This window comes from Pinus tabuliformis, chromosome 9 (assembly GCF_031772625.1).
Source record: "Pinus tabuliformis cultivar Carrire ecotype Pingquan chromosome 9, CPIR1, whole genome shotgun sequence".
Classification (NCBI taxonomy): Eukaryota; Viridiplantae; Streptophyta; class Pinopsida; order Pinales; family Pinaceae; genus Pinus; species Pinus tabuliformis.
In genome coordinates this window covers 1,266,483,151-1,266,496,168 of record NC_142307.1, presented here as the reverse complement: position 1 = coordinate 1,266,496,168, position 13,018 = coordinate 1,266,483,151, and the positions used below count along the sequence as shown (strand labels likewise).

Sequence of the window (13,018 nt, the reverse complement as noted above, 5' to 3'; positions counted from 1 at the left end):
ACCTGGATTTCACATTATGGTTGGAGTTGGTTTGATCCAGGTGGATATTGGTGGCCACCTGCCAAGTCCACCTGGACCCCCACCATTGTCTTTCTCAGCATTTTCAGTTTCCCTAATTGTAGCACAACTTACTATTTTTAGCAGTTTTTCGGGTCCTGAACTTCTGGAGCCGTTTTGAGGCCCTAAACGATGTTTTCTGGGGAATTCGGGGGCAACATCGGTCCATTTCATGGACCGATGTTGCCCATTCCAACAATGATAGTGCTCGGATAGATCTTTCTAATGAGCTATTGTACACGTCAAACGGAGATCATATGCCAAAGTTACGACCCCGGGAAGTTGATGTACCAACTTACCCCCAAACGGGGCCCACAGTTTGGCGTTTCATCTCCTAGGGTTAGGTTTTGGAATGTTAAGGGTTTTCCATTGTTTCTCAACAATAAATAGGCCTTCGAGCCTCATTGTAACACAGTTCAGAGGCATGTGGCCATCACATCTCTTCTCAGAGATAAGCTACCATCGCCTTAGCTGGTTTATTTCCATTTCTGGTTGTAAGCATATTTCAGTATTTTCCATTAATGAAATGAAGTATTATTTCCGCTGCATCTTTGTGTATATGGTTATCACTGTAATTTGTTGCGTTCCTGTTTAAATCCGGATCAGTGGTATCAGAGCGGTCTACTTTTTCTCTGTTTTTCTTTGCATGTCCCCAACAAGGTCGGGATATAAGGATCTAGGGCTTGAACTGGTTGAACCTTTGCAAGACTAGCCTTGCAAATCCCGACGGCCTCCCATGGCGGACGAGAAGAAAGATGAGGGGGCAGGAGATCCCATCAAAATCTTGCTCGAAGAAGCCCTCGAGCGACAATGGAACGCGATGATGGACAGCTTTGCCCAGATCCTTCAGCGGCTACCCAGAAGCAACGCATCGGCTTCCAGCAGCTACTCTGGAAATGCCACACCCTTTAAGGTACAAGTTAATTTTGAAATCCCCATATTCGAGGGTTAGATAGACGCAGATGTCGTAGATAAATGGTTAAATCTGCTAGAGGGTTATTTTTCTGTTCATGAATTTTCGAGTCGGGAAAAGATTGTTTTTTTCTCTCCTCAAAGCAGCCCCCCACGTCAAGGACTGGTGGGAAACCTACTGCGAGCAGAAGGATGAAAGTACTGGCTCACTATTTTCAGCCGCACCCACCTGGGATTCGTTCCGGGATGCCATCAAGGAGCAGTACTACCCTGTCGGGAGCTATGAGGATGAATACATAAAGTGGACCACACTGCGGCAGGGAAGAGACCAAGACGTGCCGAAGTTCACCAATATTTTCCATACCCTTCTCACAAAGTTGGGTATCAAGGATTCAGAGCGACATTTGATACTCAAATACCGTGGCTGCCTGCACAAGTACATCCAGGAAGAAATACAATTCCTAAACATCCCCTCGCTTAGCGCAGCATACCGGTATGCCGTCAAGGTCGAGCAGAAGTTTAAACAAAAGAAGCGAGACTTTGGATCTGCGAATCCAAAGCAGGGGAAAGGTGCCCCTAAACCACAGAACAAAGGAAAAAGCCAAGGCGGGACAATCCAAGACAACCAGCCGAAGCTGCAAGCAAAGAACAGTGCCGCGAAGCCGAGAAAGGACACTGGAAAATGGTGCGAGTTCCATAAGAGCTCCACTCACAACACAAGTGAGTGTCGGGCCAAGCAATCACTGGTGGCTGAGCTAAAGGTTTCAGAATCAGATGCATGTTCCGACTCTGAGTCAGAACCCGATAAGGGGTATGAAAAAGGGAAGCAGATCATTAATGCGGACCCCAGCGCCACTGTTGCTACCGCAAAGATCCAGAAAAATGAACCCGAAGATCCAGAGGAGGAGGAGCGTCTCTTCCACTCCCAGATGTGGGTAAAGGGCTCCCCGATACAGTTCATTGTTGATAGCGGGAGTCAAAAGAACCTCATTTCGGCAAAGGTCATGAAGCGGTTGGGCTTACCGACCACAGCACATCGACAACCATACACCATTGGGTGGCTTCACCAAGGACGAGATCTTCGCGTGAGCCAGCAGTGTCGCCTTCCATACAACATCAAGCCCTTCACGGATGAGGTATTGTGTGACATTGCTCCCCTTGAAGTTTGTGATGTATTACTAGGACAACCATACTTGTGGAAGCGACATGCTATGTATGAATCAAGGCCCCATGCTGTTATTATTACATTGGGAAATAAGTTGTTCAGGATACCAGAGGTAGCACCACCTGCCACCCTCTCTTTGATTACTGCAAAACTATGCAGTAAGATCATTTCCAAAATCAGGAAATTTGTTTTCCTGATGATATGCCCTCAAGGAAAGAAGAAGACAGTGGCCGCGGCCTCCAAACGTTGCCCCTCTGCATGACAACTACAGATGGACAAGATTGTGGAGGAGTACGAGGACATCTTCACCTCCCTGACAGGGGTTCCTCTGCACTGTCAGGTCAAGCACTCCATCGATCTGACCCCAGGTGCGCCGCTACCCAATGGACCAATTTATCGGCGCTCCGTTCTGGAGAACGATGAAATCAAGAGGCAGATTCAGGAGCTCCTGCAGAAAGGTCACATCCGTCCGAGTTCATCGCCATGTGGGAGCCCGATCGTGTTGGTACAGAAGAAGGATGGGACGTGGAGACTCTGTATTGACTATCGGGCGCTGAACAAGATCACTGTCCGTAATAGGTACCCGATCCTGCGGATTGATGACCTCCTAGACCAACTAAAGGGGGCGAAATATTTCAGCAAGATCGACCTGAAGTCGGTATATCACCAGGTACCAATCGAACCCTCCGATGTGTGGAAGACTGCCTTCAAATCCAAGGAGGGCCTCTTCGAATGGTTGGTCATGCCTTTCGGATTGACGAATGCTCCTCCAACCTTTATGAGGCTAATGGATGACATCTTGCGGCCATTCACCAACTCCTTTGTAGTAGTATACTTGGATGACATTCTGATCTTCAGCCAGAGTTGGGAAGAGCACCTCCACCACATCCGGCAGGTTCTCCAAACACTGCGGCAACACAAGCTATGTGCCAATTTGGAGAAATGCACTTTTGGCATGACCCAGGTTCAGTATTTGGGATACATCATTGATGAACAGGGGGTGCATGTCGATCCAGCCAAGATCCAAGTCATTCGGGATTGGCCCTCTCCAACCACTCTAACAGAGTTCCGCAGCTTTCTAGGTCTTGCCAACTTCTACCGCAGGTTTGTGTTGAGGTTTTCTCATATTTCTTGGCCCTTGAGTCAAGTCACCAAGGGCGGGGCGAAATCAAAATTCTTTTGGTCTGAATCTCAACAGAAGGCATTCAGGGAGTTGAAGGATCGCCTCTGCACGGCACCAGTGCTCGCGTTACCAGATTTACAACAACCATTTGAGGTCGAGACAGATGCCTCTGACTATGCTATTGGGGCAGTCCTTACTCAACATGGACATCCAGTGGCATATCACAGTGAAACACTTTCAGACACAGTCCGGAAGTACCCCACTTATGATAAAGAGATGTATTCCATTGTACAAGCCTGCCGACAATGGAAACATTACATTTTGGGGAAGGAAACGGTCATCCACACAGACCACCGACCTCTGCAGTTCATACAGACCTAAGGGAAGTTGCAGAATGATCGCCATCAGAAGTGGTCTACATACCTGCAACAGTTTCACTTGAATATCAAGTATAAAAAGGGCAGCACCAATAATGTTGCAGATTGCCTCAGTCGACCACCGATCATGGCGCTAACCACCATGCTCAACTCTTGTGGGCACGAGACTTCTGATTGGCCACTTCTCTACAAAAGCGACCCAGAATTCGGCCACACATACTAGACACTCTTGGAGGGTCGGCAGGTTGCATATTTTCACCTCCAGGATGCCCTATTATGCCACCTCGGTCACCTTTGTGTTCCTTCAAGCGAGCGTGCCAAGATGATTTGGGAAGCACACTACAGTCGGGTTGTTGGGCATTTCGGGGTCGAGAAAACAGTGGCAGTACTGCAAAATTATTTCTATTGGCCGAATCTTCGACAGGATGTTGGGAAGTACATCCGATCACGTACTGCCTGTGCCATTGCCAAACCGGCCATTAAGAAGCACGACCTCTATACCCCGTTGCCTACCCCTAGTCGACCTTGGGAATCCATCTCCATGGATTACATGTCAGGCCTTCCTTCCACTAAGCATGGAAATGACTGTGTTTTTGTGGTCGTCGACAGGTTCTCGAAGATGGCCATTATGGTGGCCTGCAAGAAGAATATCACAGCAGAAGCCACTGCGAAACTCTTCTTTGAACGAGTGTGGGTGCACTTTTGGATCCCACAGTCTATCATCTCAGATCAGGACAGTCGGTTTCTCAGCACATTTTGGTCCTGTCTCTGGTCAATGCTGGACACCAAATTCACGAAGTCCACAGCCTTCCATCCTCAAACTGATGGCCAAACAGAGGTTGTCACTAGGATGATTGTGCACATTCTGCGCATGTATAACTCAAAGCATCCATGCACATGGGACGAGAGCCTCCCCTATGTTCAACACAGCTACAACCGAGCTCTTCACAGCTCCACTGGCCATAGCCCTTTTCAGGTGGGTTTGGGATTCCAGCCACTATGCCCCATTGATGTGGCCATGCCACTTGCAGCTACTCACATGAATTCAGCTCATGTCCAGTCCGAAACAGATAAGGCCACCAGCTTCATTGAGCGCATCCAACATATTCGCCAGCAGGTCCATAACATTCTTGAGAAATCAAATGCCAAGTACAAGCAGCGACATGATCAACATCGGGTGCCACACAAGTTTCAGGTGGGCGACAAAGTCTGGTTGCATTTGCAAAAGGAATGCCTTACTGGAGCCTATCAGAAATTGAGACCACTCCGATATGGTCCTTACACCATTACTAAGGCTATGGGAGACAATGCATTTGAGCTCAGCATTCCCCCATTCCTTGGCCTGCACCCAGTGTTCAATGTGGACCGCCTTCGGCCATACTTTCCACCATTGCTAGACACATCCGACATTGCAGAACAGCTCAAACCCACAGAATTAAATCCAGATTGCATGGAACAAGCTGCAACTGATCGGATCATGGACACACAGATCAGGAACACTTGCCAACAGAATATCCAACTGTATCGAGTTGTCAAAGCAGGCCAACTCCTTCAGCAGGGCAAGTGGCTCACCAGGGAAGAAGTTCAGCAGAAGTTTCCTCATCTCATGGAGGAGCTCAACGCAATGGGGACCATTGCTTCATAAGGGGGGAGGAATGATCCAGGTGGATATTGGTGGCCACCTGCCAAGTCCACCTGGACCCCCACCATTGTCTTTCTCAGCATTTTCAGTTTCCTTAATTGTAGCACAACTTACTATTTTTAGCAGTTTTTCGGGTCCTGAACTTCCGGAGCCGTTTTGAGGCCCTAAACGATGTTTTCTGGGGAATCCGGGGGTCATGGACCGATGTTGCCCATTCCAACAATGATAGTGCTCAGATAGATCTTTATAATGAGCTATTGTACGCGTCAAACGGAGATCATATGCCAAAGTTACGACCCCGGGAAGTTGATGTACCAACTTACCCCCAAACGGGGCCCACAGTTTAGCGTTTCATCTCCTAGGGTTAGGTTTTGGAATGTTAAGGGTTTTCCATTGTTTCTCAACAATAAATAGGCCTTCGAGCCTCATTCTAACACAGTTCAGAGGCATGTGGCCATCACATCTCTTCTCAGAGATAAGCTACCATCGCCCTAGCTGGTTTATTTCCATTTCTGGTTGTAAGCATATTTCAGTATTTTCCATTAATGAAATGAAGTATTATTTCCGCTACATCTTTGTGTATATGGTTATCTCTGTAATTTGTTGCGTTCCTGTTTAAATCCGGATCATGGTTTGTTAGCAAGATGCTGGATACCCCAAATTCCTTTTTATGACTGAGTGCAAGATTAAATCCTTCGACATATTCCTCGCTCAATTGTCATTAAGTGATGGGTTTTCTCATAAGTGTTGCACACCTATAAACTTTATTAGAGTTGTTCTTGAGTCTTCGGAGGTGGTTATCTTTTCAAAGCACACACATACAAGAAGAGGAGAAATAATATGCCCAACTAATTTGAAGTTATCTACATGTGAATAGGGTGTTCCCATTCATAAACCTGACGACTCGCTCTACTTCTTTCTAGTGAACAACTTTGGGACTTGCCATGAATCGTGAGACAATTCCAACCCCATAACTATAAATTTCTTATTTAAATCTATACCCAATAGATTAGAATATGCACAAGGAGAACTCCATTCTTGTTTCGAAAGAACCTGCAATTGACTTGTACCATGCTATTTAATATTTTCTGTATTTATTCGCATCCTTGGTCTGTGACATAAATATGAAATAGACTACCTTGCATTTTCTATACTAACACTCCTAAGAAATAATAAAGTATGCCCAAATCTATCATTTCAAATGATCTATGTAGCTCACCTTTTGGTTTTTCAATTATCGAAGTTTTTACCTATATTGATGAGAACTTCTACAACTGATACCACAGTGACAATATATGTTATAGTTTTATCTGTGTTTCTCTGAAGGTGTTTCTCCTTCAGTAGAGCAACAATACACTATAGTTTCCATTTAGGGGACAAGTGTACCTAGTAGCAACCTTGGCCTGTGTACAGATGGGTTGAATGCACATTAGACACTATCTGTTGTTTTGAAGGTGTTTCTCCTTCAACAATACTTCATCTTAGTAGATACTTTTGGTCTGCACCTTTAGTAGATGCATGCAGCCTTGGGATACATGTTGTAGATTATAGTTTTCCTATGAGGTTGTAGCAGTAATGAAAGAAGTGCATCGATTTTAGGCATATTTAGTATGATTTTATAGTTTGACTTAGATGCTCACTTTTCTTAATTTAGGTGTTTTTCTTAGTTTTGTTTTATGCACAGATTTATCTTTAAGAAAAGTGCACAGTAGAGAAGGGTTTTATATTTTGAGCAGGGGACACACTTCTAGGTAGGAGGTACTCTATTCTAGGAAGCTTTTGCCATGCAGGTTAGGTTCTTTATCCGAGAATCCCAAGAGGCTTTATTGTAGCAATAAAAAATTCGTTTATTTTGAGTTCTTCATTAGTGCATTGATAGTATATTGTTTATTCCATGCAATACCTCAATATTGAATACAACCATATTTAGTGTGCTTTTATAGTTTGACTTAGATGGTCATTTTTCTTAATTTAATTGTTTTTCTTAGTTCTCTTTTATGCACAGATTTATCTTTAAGAAAAGTGCACAGTAGAGAAGGGTTCTATATTTTGAGCAGGGAACACACTTCTAGGTAGGAGGTACTCTATTCTAGAAAGAATTTTCCATGTAGGTTAGGTGTTTTATCTAAGAATACCAAGAGGCGCTATTGTAGCAATAAGAAATTCATTTATTTTGAGTTCTTCATTAGTGCATTGATAGTATATTGTTTATTCCATGTAATACTTCAACAGTGTATGATCAAATTATAGTTAAGATTGTCAAAATATTTTGACTTACCCTCTTTTAGAGGGAAACTAGAGTGTGTGTCAAGCTTTCACGTCACAATTGTATCATGCAGAGTTTACTTGGCATGAGTTTTGTGGATCTAAGCAGCTAGATACCTATTGGAATTCAAGAGGGAACAATACTACAAAGTGGGAAAGAGGTTTCATAATTAACCTTCCTTTCACATTATGGTTGGAGTCGTTTTGTTGGCAAGATGTTGGATACCCCAACTTCCTTTTTATGACTGAGTGCAAGATTGAATCCTTCGACATATTCCTCGCTCAATTGTCATTAAGTGATGTGTTTTCTCAGAAGTGCTTCACATCTATAAACTTTACCAGAATTTTTATTGATTCTTTGGATGTGGTTATCTTTTCAAAGCACACATGTACAAGAAGACGAGAAATAATATGCTCGAATAATTTCAAGTTATCTTCCTGCGAATAAGGTGTTCCCATCCATAAACCTGACGACTCACTCTACTTCTTTCTAGTGAAACAATTTGGGACTTTTCGTGAATTTTGAGACAATTTCAACCCCACAACTATCAATTTCTTATTTAAAGTTATACCCACTAGATTAGAACCCGCACAAGGAGAATCCCATTCCCGTTTCAAAATAACCTCCAATCGACTTATACCATGCTATTTAATTTTTTATGGATTTCTTCACATCCTTGGCCTATGTCACAAAGACGCAACAAGTTACCTTGCATTTTCTATACTAACACTCTTAAACAATAATAAAGTATGCCCAAATCTATCATTTCAAATGATCTATGCATCTCACCTTTTATTTTTTCAATTATCGAAGTTGTTACCTATATTGATGAGATCCTCAACAACCGAGGCCATAGTGACAATATCTGTTAGAGTTTTATCTGTGTTGCACTAAAGGTGTTTTTCCTTCAACAGCTCTACAATACATTGTAGTTTCCATTCAACAGAGAAGTGTACCTAATAGCAGCCTTGGTCTGTGTGCAAATGGGTTGAATTTACAATAGACTTTATCTATTGTTTTGAAGGTGTTTCTCCTTCAATAGTACTTCATCACAGCAGATCCTTTCAATCCACACCTTCAACAAATGCATACGACCTTGGGGTACATGCTATAGATTCCAGTTCTTCTATGAGAGTATAACAATGATGAAAGAATCACATCGATTTTAGGCATATTATTGTTGTTGTATGAAAGCATGCTTGTCTAGTGTTTCCAAAACTTATATAGAGCCATATTTATTATACTTTTATAGTTTGACTTAGATTCTCACTTTTCTTAATTTAAGTGTTTTTATTAGTACTATTTTATGCACATATTTATCTTTAAGAAAAGTGCACAGTAGAGAAGGATTCTATATTTTGAGCAGGGGACACTCTTATAAGTAGGAGGTACTCTATTCTAGGGAGCTTCTATCACGCATGTTAGGTACTTTATCCTAGATAGAGTTCCAAGTCCTTGCCTCCTTGACAAAGTCCCTTCCAGACAAGACACCGGTGGATAAAGTTCCAAGTCCCTAATTTTTCCAAAAACCCACCTGACCCTAGCTATCTAGCCTAAAATCCTTTACATTCCAGTCATCTCTTGGATGTGATTTCATAGAGAGAGCCCTCTCTGGTTTGGTAGGGCTAGCTACCAAACTAAAAGCTTGGTCTGTGGTTACCTCCATCGATCTCTTCATTAGCCTTGGACATTATGGAGGATAACAGAGGGCATGACAACTAGGGAGTGCCAAGGTGTTCTAGTGAATGTAAGGTTCCCAAGTCATGGAAAGTGTAATGCTAGTTGTGAGGTCATGACTACAAAGGTGTGTTAGGGAATGATAGGGCATGCTAAGATGTGCTAGATAGTACGAAGACATGTCAAACAAGCTAAGATGTGCCAAGTGCTAAGGCATGCCAAGATGTACAAGGGTTCCAAGTCCCTACCTCCTCTTCTTCCATATGATATCCACTTATGACATTTCCTTTGCAATATTTGGTGCATTTGATAGTTATAGGTCATTTATAGGTTATAAATGTCTTCAGAGTTTCACTTCTAATTGAGTATTCAACTAAACATATTGATTCTCTTATACATAACTATTTTTCCCTCCACCCAATTTTCATAACTTCAATAACCATTAGGTAGGGACCTACATCTTCGATGTTGCTTTGCTTGTTTAGTAAAATATTGTTGAGACTTTAATTTATTGAAAGTTGTAGAATTTACAATTTATGAAGTTTCAAGGTCTAATTTTAAAAAATATAATTCTTTAAAGGGTGCTAGCTCAATGGAAGAGCACCTGCTTTACAAGCAGGAGGTTGGTGGTTCGATTCCATCGTGCCCTAACATCCATATGGAATGGCGACGATCAATTTTTGGTGATGGAGGCTCTTTTGACCATCACCAATGAGCTTTGGTGACATTTTTTTACCCTCACCAAAAATATTAAATGGTGATGCTCAACGAATGCCACCATATATACACATCAATAGTGACGACCCTCAAAGGTCTATAACCATAAATCATTGTTGTTGATATGAAATGGTGACGGTCGTTGTCCATCATTATAGTCATTATTCGTGATGGACATTGAATGTCACCACAACACCTATACTTCTAGCAATGTGTCTTTTGGTGACGGTCAATGAACGTCACCATATATATCCACCAATAGTGACGGCCACTAAAGATCCATCACAATAAATCATTATTGTTCATATCAAATGGTGACAGTCACTATCTGTCATTATAATCAATATTCATGATGGACCTTCAATGTAACCATAACACCTATACTTTTGGCGACACCGCCTTTGGCGACGTTCAGTTTTTGGTGACCGAGGCTATGGTCCATCACCATTGCTCATATGCAATGGTGACGGTCGCTATCTATCATTATAAATCATTATTGGTGACGAACTTTGAATGTCACTACAACACCTATACTTTTGGCAACGCCATCTTTGGTGACGTTTAGTTTTTGGTGATGGAGGCTATGGTCCATCACCATTAGCCTCCATCACCATTGCTCATATGAAATGGTTACGGTCATTATCCATCATTATAAATCATTATTGGTGACGAACTTTGTATGTCACTACAACACCTATACTTCTGGTGACGCCACCTTTGGTGGCGTTCAATTTTTGGTGACGAATGCTCTTTTGACCGTCACCATTGAGCTTATGGTGACATTTTTTTCCCCTCACCAATGTCATTTTTCCTTGTAGTGTAATCAATATTGAAAGTAGTGCACAACATAAATTCCATAGACATAATTATGCTACCAAAAAGGAATGCAATTTGTTTTTGAAAATAATAGTATCTTTGTACAAACTAATCAAACCTCCTCTCCGGCTCAATACAAGATTTAATCTTCAACAAACCTCCTCCAAGTCATGAACCCTGCTGATAGAAACAATAGCTAAAATAGTGCAAATCTTGGTCCTCTTTACACAACTCAGAATTGAAAGAGACCAAACCCCAATCACATAAATCACAGATCTATGAAAGAATCTCCTATTCTAATAATGCCTCTCTATTATGTTCTATACTCTATCTTGTGCATTTTCCCCCTTCCTAGACTCATGAAAGAAGTCATATTTATACAATGAGAAATAATAACAATCCCCCAATATCTCTCAACAACATAGTTTATTAAAATAATATATATCTGGAGGTTATGTTTCTGTTGGAGCTATGGTTGAATATAGATTACCATGGTTAAGAAAATTCCCATCTTGGTTAGCGCTCTAATAAGATTGTACAACTTGCTTGGAACTGATAGGTGGAATTCACAAGCATGGTGATCTTTGAATAACAGCTTCAACAACCCCTGCCCATTTTAAGTTTGTTTTGCACCACATGGAGGAGTTTCTTTGACTAGATTTGTTTCTTCTTTGGCCCTGGAAGCCTGTCTGTCAAACAGAAAATAGATTTAATGGTAAATAGTTGGATTTTATATTAAAATAGCAAAAACATATATTAAAGTATAAAACTGCGTTAAAATTTACTTCTATCAAGAGACCTTTTTAACTTATTTAAGTGGCTTTTGAATTTATAATAATAATAATAATGGCCAAAGCAGGAGTGACACATGCAAAGAGATGACATGTATCGAAGAAATGGATATCAGAGCTTTTGAAATGGTCGCAACATAGCCAAAGTTACAATATTGTGGAAATATGATATAGAGCAGACACGATTTTGTATTAAATCATTGTGATAAAGCCCATCAGATCCACAACCATATCGGAGATCAAAAGATTAGGTTTTATCGAATATTTTAGATGTGTGCCATTTCAAAAGTTCTGATATATGAGCAGACACGATTTCACATTTAAACCAAATCTTAAATCATATCGGGTCCAACATATCGGAGATTGGTACATATCGGAAATCAGAGCAAATATTATATCGGAAGTTGGAGAGGGAGGCGCATTGGGATATCGACATGGAGAGACTATTGGAGGTCGGAGTGGGAGGTTATATCATCTATTGGAAATCAGAGTTTTTAAAAGCTTGTTGAGTTGAAAATCTCTGATCGCCGATACTCAGCAACAGAAGTAATGATGTGGTAGGTTGGTCCTTCTGAATACTCATAGTTTATAATATATAAATGAACTACAACCACTTGGTATGAGGTTTGGGACTTTTGCATATCAGGGATTCTTAGGAATTCCCCAGATATCCAAAATCCAGAAACTCCGATATATGATATACATATAAATTTTGTTAATAAAATATCTCCGCTGCTTTATGATAAAGGGCTATGGTCTATAGCCACTTTAAAATAGATCTTGGTCTCAAGGGATATTTTCATAATTAATAAAATTGATTAAAAATTAAAATAAAACAAATATTTACAAATAAAAGTTTATTATTTACAAACGAATAAGTTTATAAAACAAAAGTAATGTACATTTTATACATTTAGTAGGCCAAGGCAGTGAAAATGTCCAATCTTCATTTAGGCACCATTTGCAAACCAAACAACCAAATGATATCAAAATGTTATGATAGGAAGATAGGAAAATATTGAACTCATTGAAGCAATCCAAATACTCAAAATCAAATAGTAATATGACCAACCATTCAATCGAAGGGTCCCCATAATGAGAACTAAGTGAATAATGGGGGGGTTGTGTTTTTACCACAACAGGGATCTATCCCAATATACACTAGCTCAAAGGATTTGGGATGGGGAGTAGTTATAGAGTTGTTGTTCAACACACTGGGGGATAATAAGGAAAACAAGGGGTTTCTATCAATACTCTTCCTTCCACATCTTCAGAGAATTTTAAACTTTGTTTATTTTACATATCAATTGAGTTCTAAGTAAGCTACCCTATACATGTCAAAAGTAGGTACTAAATAGCGCATCCACATAGAAAGACATAAGGATGGAGAGATGTCTCTTATCTCCATAACATAAAGTAGAGATAAAAAGGGAAATTTCATAACTGAAATGAAGTATTCTTTAAGTGACCCTTAG

The 13,018-nt window shown here is 41.0% G+C and overlaps 1 non-coding gene across 1 annotated transcript; it reads left to right on the top strand.

The window, feature by feature from the left end:
* The first annotated feature begins 9,797 nt into the window (after positions 1-9,797).
* TRNAV-UAC (transfer RNA valine (anticodon UAC)) lies at positions 9,798-9,869 on the top strand. Its single transcript has one exon. It is a non-coding gene; the product is annotated as a tRNA-Val (tRNA).
* Positions 9,870-13,018: the final 3,149 nt, after the last annotated feature.